The following is a 6,690-nucleotide window of genomic DNA, read 5'->3' as shown; positions in this document are numbered from 1 at the left end:
AACCTAATTTCATTCAATACCAATTTAATACTTTATAGCGAACAAATTAGCGTTTATTATCAAAAGGTTAAAAATAAAAATAAAAAAAATAAAAAACTGTACAGACTTACCTGTGAGATAGTATTCTTAGTTATATGATCTATCCCATTCATAAGATAGTCGGTTTAATTGATTTTCTATAGCTACATAGGCGTAACCTCGAGCATTCAGTATTTTTTCTTCTAAACATATGAACGGTCCATCTCTGCATAAAGTAACAAATTCGGTATTTGAATAGGTTTGATTATTTGAACATTTACCTCCATGTGACCATTTTCCGCATTTGTGACATCTTTCAAGGTGTCGTGCTCTTCATTTCGCTGCAGATTTTGATTTTCCTTTACCAAATTGTAACTTATTATCTTCGCATCTGGATTCTTTTCTTACTCCGTCCAATCTTTCTCTGATTACTGATACTATTTCACTCGGAAGTGTGTCATTATTACGTTTAGTGATCAAAGCGTGTAGCATTAGACCATGGTTTAGTTCACAGAAAGTCTTCATTTCGTAAAAACCTAAAAAAAATAAAAATTCAGAATGGGGGGAGAAGACTAGTTCTTTAGGGTCTGCTAGGGAAAGACCATTCGGGTTCCATTTTCGAGAACTACACGAAAACAGAAAATCTAACTCTAACAGAAATACATATTATCCTTTAAAGACTTGATTCTCCCCACACTTAGTTAGCTGTGGTATCGAAATTGTGATTAACTTCGTTGTCGACTTTCATCGGATTATCTATGTAATATTTAACTCTGTGACCATTAACTTTAAATTCAATTCCATTTGAATTTATTAATTCTATCGTTCCGTATGGGAAAACTCTTTTGACTATGAATGGTCCAGACCATCTTGATTTCAATTTTCCAGGAAATAGCTTGAATCGTGAATTGAAAAGAAGAACTCTGTCTCCTTCTTTAAATTCTTTTGAACTTCTGATTCTTTTATCATGCCATTTCTTCGTTCTTTCTTTATAGATTAACGAATTTTCGTATGCTTCATGTCTTAATTCTTCTAATTCGTTTAGTTGACTTAATCGTAGACATCCAGCTTCATGTAAATCAAGATTACATGTCTTCAAAGCCCAAAATGCTTTGTGTTCAATTTCTACTGGAAGATGACATGCTTTTCCATAAATGATTCTAAAAGGTGTGGTTCCAATTGTAGTTTTGTAGGCTGTTCTAAAAGCCCAGAGTGCATCCTCCAATTTAATGGACCATTCCTTCGGATTTGATCCTACGGTTTTCTCTAGAATACGTTTTAAAGCTCGGTTGGTATTTTCAACTTGTCCACTTGTTTGTGGATGATATGCGGTAGAGATTTTATGAGTTACTCCATATCTTTTAAGAACTTTCTCAAGTTGATTATTACAGAAATGAGTTCCACGATCACTTATTAAAGCTTTCGGTGTTCCAAACCTTGCAAAAAGACGTTTTAAAAAGTTGACTACAACTCGTGCATCGTTAGTTGGGAGAGCTTGTGCTTCCGCCCATTTAGATACATAATCAATGGCGACGAGAATATAGAGATTATTATGAGATTTTGGAAATGGACCCATAAAGTCAATACCCCAAATGTCAAATACTTCACATACTTGAATGACATTTTGTGGCATTTCATCACGTTGACTTATTTTTCCGGCCCTTTGACAAGCATCACAGGATTTGCAAAGAAGGTGAGCGTCTTTGTAAATTGTAGGCCAATAGAATCCAGCATCATAAACTTTTCTTGCTGTTAGTTGAGGCCCATAATGCCCTCCTGTTGGTCCTGTGTGACAATGGTTTAAAATTTTACTAGCTTCATCTCCGAATACACATCGGCGTATTATTCCATCGGGACAACTTTTAAACAAATGTGGATCTTCCCAGAAATAGTGTTTTATATCACTAAAGAATTTCTTTCATTTTTGGTACGATAATCCTTTTTCAAGGAATCCACATACTAAGTAGTTTGCATAGTCTGTAAACCATGGAATTTCAGTATAATCTATCTTCAATAGATATTCATCAGGAAAGTTGTCTTGTATGGCCGATTCATTTAGAACTTCTAATTCGGGATTTTCAAGACGAGAAAGATGATCAGCGGCGAGATTTTCTGCTCCTCTTTTATCTCGGATTTTAATATCGAACTCTTGTAAGAGTAAGATCCAACGGATTAATCTTGGTTTGGCATCTTGTTTCGAAAATAGGTATCTAAGAGCAGAATGGTCGGTATAGACCACCGTTTTTGCTAGAACGAGATATGAACGAAATTTGTCAAAAGCAAAGACAATAGCAAGGAGTTCTTTTTCAGTAGTTGTATAGTTCATTTGTGCTCCTTGTAACGTCTTACTAGCATAATATATAGGTTGAAATCATTTTTCAATCCTTTGTCCTAAAACGGCTCCCATTGCAAAATCACTTTCATCGAACATTAGTTCAAACGATAGATTCCAATTTGGTGTTATCATGATCGGCGCATTAGTGAGTTTCTCTTTAAGAATATTAAAAGATTTGATACATTCATCTGAAAAGATGAATGGAGCATCCTTTTCTAGGAGTTTATTCATAGGAGTGGCAATTTTAGAAAAATCTTTTATGAAACGTCGGTAAAAACCGGCATGCCCTAGAAAACTCCTAACTCCTCTAACATTGGTGGGATGTGGAAGTTTAGCAATTACATCTACTTTAGCTTTATCCACTTCAATTCCTTCTTTTGAAATTTTATGTCCAAGAACGATGCCTTATTTAACCATGAAATGGCATTTCTCCCAATTAAGTACTAGATTTGATTGTTCGCATCTAATCAGCATTCGTTCAAGATTAGCTAGACATGATTCAAATGTATCACCGAAGACTAAAAAGTCATCCATGAAAACTTTCATGCATTCTTCTATCATGTCGTGAAAAATCGCCATCATACACCTTTGAAAGGTTGCAGGGGCGTTGCAAAGTCCAAATGGCATGCGTTTGTAAGCAAAAGTACCATAAGGGCACGTGAATGTGGTTTTCTCTTGATCTTCGGGTGCTAATGGAATTTGAAAATATTCGGAAAAACTATCAAGAAAACAATAGTAACTATTTCCGGCTAATCTTTCCAACATTTGATCAATAAAAGGTAAGAGAAAGTGATCTTTTCTGGTGGCGTCATTTAATTTTCTATAATCAATACATACACGCCATCCTGTTACAGTCCTAGTAGGAATAAGCTCATTTTTTTCATTTATAATGACAGTCATGCCACCCTTCTTAGGCACGCATTGAACTGAGCATACCCATGGACTATCAGAAATTGGATAAATTAGACCTGCATCTAGCAGTTTAATAATTTCTTTTTTAACTACATCTTGTATATTAGGATTTAGTCTTCGTTGGCGTTGCACATGCGTTTTATGACCTTCTTCCATAAGGATTTTATGTGTGCAATACGAAGGACTTATTCCTTTAATATCATGAATCTTCCATGCAATGGCTGGTTTATGAGCTTTCAACACAGAAATGGGTTGAGATTTTTCATTTTCAGTAAGAGAAGACGATATTATTACAGGTAATTCAGATTCACCATGTAAATAAGCGTATTCCAAATGGTTTGGAAGTGGCTTTAACTCTAATGTCAGAGGTTCTTCTATCGATGATTTATATCGATATCCGTCTTCTTCTTTTAGCATTTGAATTTCTTCTGTTGTTGATTCATATCCATTTGCTATTAGTGTAGCTAACATTTCAGCTTCATCAATTTGTTCAGTTCCTTCTCCTAAAGAACATTCTCATGTTCCTTGTAATTCTGGAAATTCTTCCAACAATTCTGCATGTGAATCTATAGTTTGAATATAATAACATGTATCATCTGCAGATTGCGGTTGTTGCATTGCTCTATCAACTGAAAAGGTAACACTCTCATCCTCTATACTTAGGGTCAATTTTTTACCAAACACATCTATCATTGCTTTAGCCGTGTTTAAGAATGGTCTTCCTAATATGAGTGGAACTTGAGAATCTTCTTCCATGTCCAGAACAACAAAATCTACTAGAAATACTAAAGTACCAACTTTAACTAGCATGTTCTCCATTATCCCTCTAGGATATTTTATTGATCGATCGACTAGTTGTATACTTATTCTTGTTGGTTTCAATTCTCCAAGGTCTAGTTTAGTGTATAGTGAATACGGCATTAAATTTATACTAGCACCTAACTCTGCTAATGCTTCTATTGAACTAAGACTACTCAGAAAACATGGAATTGTGAAACTTCCTGGATCAGATAATTTTTCTGGTATCTTATTCAACAGCACTGCTGAACAATTAGCATTCATAGTAACAGCCGAGAGTTCTTCCATTTTCTTTCTATTCGTGATCAGATCTTTCAAGAATTTAGCATATCTAGGCATTCCTGAAATCACATCAATGAAAGGAAGATTTACATTTATCTGTTTAAACATATCCAAGAATTCGGATTGCTCGGCTTCAAGTTTCTCTTTCTTCATTTTACTCGGGTAAGGAAGTGGTGGTTGGTATGGTTTAACATAAGGTTTAGCCTTAACTGTGTTATCTTCATTAACCTTTTCAACTACCGGTTCTTTTTCCTTATCTTGATCAGGTTGTGGTTCTTGTGGAGTAGGAATAGCTTCATCAGAAGTTACAGGTATTTCAGGTGGTTTAAGTGTTGTACCACTTCTTGTGGTAATGGCTTTAGCTGTTTCATTCCGGGGGTTTGCATTTGTATCACTAGGTAAACTTCCCGGTTTTCTTTCACCTATTAACCTTGCTAAGTTACTTACTTCTTGTTCCAAGTTTTGAATAGAAGCTTGTTGATTTCTAAATGCTTGAGCATTTTGTTCATTAGTTTGTTTTTGAGATGTGAAAAACTGCTTTTGAGTTTCAACTAGCTTCGTCATCATATCTTCTAAATTCGGCTTTTTATCATCGGGTTGTGGTGGTTTGTTTTGAAAATTAGGTCTTTGCTGGTTGTAAGTATTATTAGATACTTGTTGATTGCTAGGACCTTGTTGGTTGTTGTATGGAATATTTCGGTTATAATTCTGGTTTTGATTGTAGATCGGTCTTGGCGGTTGATAATTATTCTGATAATTATTTCCAGGCCTTTGGTTTAGATATGAAACATTCTCTCTTTGTTCCATTGTTAATTCAATACTGAGACAATATTTTATCAAATGTGGTCCTCCACACTGCTCACAACTAATTCGTATTGAGTGGATATCTTTAGTCATCTTTTCCATTCGTCTCTCCACATCATCTATCTTTGCGGAAATGGAATCTAAGTCATGGCTAGAATCGGCTCTAGCTGCTTTAGATGATCTAATGATATCTTTTTCTTAGTGCCACTCATGTGAGTGGAAAGCAGTGTTATCAATAATTTTGTAAGCATCAGTTTTGGTTTTCTTCATAATAGAACCACCAGCTGCTATGTCGATGTCTTTCCTTGTAGTGATGTCGCATCCTTGGTAGAATATTTGTACTATTTGACAGGTGTCTAAACCATGTTGCGGACATCCTCTTAATAACTTTCCAAATCTTGTCCACGCCTCATATAGAGTTTCATTTGGCTTCTGTGTGAACGTAACAATTTCTCCTTGAAGTCTTACGGCATTAGATGCCGGAAAGAATTGTTTAAGAAATTTTTCAACTAAAACGTCCCATGTATCAATCGCCCCTTCAGGTAATGATTCCAACCAATCTTTGGCTTATCCCTTTAAAGTCCAGGGAAATAACATGAGATATATCTGTTCATCCTCCACTTCTCGGATTTTAAATAGTGTGCAGATCCTATTAAAGGTACGAAGATGTTCATTTGGATCTTCCTTCGGCGTACCATTAAATTGGCATTGATTAGTCACCATGTGTAGAATTTGTCCTTTGATTTCATAATCTGGCGCATTAATGTCTGGATGAGTAATTGCGTGACCTTGGCCAGTGCGTTTAGCTCTCATTCGGTCTTCCATACTTAAAGGTTCCAGATTCTCTATAATTGAATTTGTTGAATCGGAATCACTAGAGGATTCTGATTTAATGGTTCGTTCCTCAACAATCCTTATTTGATTGATTGGTGGTTCCTGTAGTGACCCGAACTTTTCTATGTTTATATATATATTAAATGAAATTGTTATTTACATGATTTAGTGTTTCCAACGTGTTAAGCAATCAAACTTGTTAAGACTTGATTAATTGAAATAGGTTTCATATAGACAATTGACCACCCAAGTTGACCGGTGATTCACGAACGTTAAAACTTGTAAAAACTATACGATGACATATATATGGTTATATATATATAGTTAACATGATTTTATTATAAGTATGTATCTCATTAGGTATTTTAACAATGAGTTATATACATAAAAATGAGACTATTAATTTAAGAAACTCGAAAACGATATATATAACGATTATCGTTATAACAACGTCTTACTAGGTACATATGAATCATATTAAGATATTGATACACTTGGTTAATTATGTTAAATGATAAGTAAATATATTATTAAGTGTATTAACAATGAAATACATATGTAAAAATAAGACTACTAACTTAATGATTTCGAAATGAGACATATATGTAACGATTATCGTTGTAACGAAATTTAACTGTATATATATCATACTAAGATATATTATATATCATAATATCATGATAATATAACAATTTAACATCTCATTT

Source organism: Rutidosis leptorrhynchoides, chromosome 1 (assembly GCF_046630445.1).
Source record: "Rutidosis leptorrhynchoides isolate AG116_Rl617_1_P2 chromosome 1, CSIRO_AGI_Rlap_v1, whole genome shotgun sequence".
NCBI lineage: Eukaryota > Viridiplantae > Streptophyta > Magnoliopsida > Asterales > Asteraceae > Rutidosis > Rutidosis leptorrhynchoides.
Note: the sequence above shows the minus strand (reverse complement) of the source record.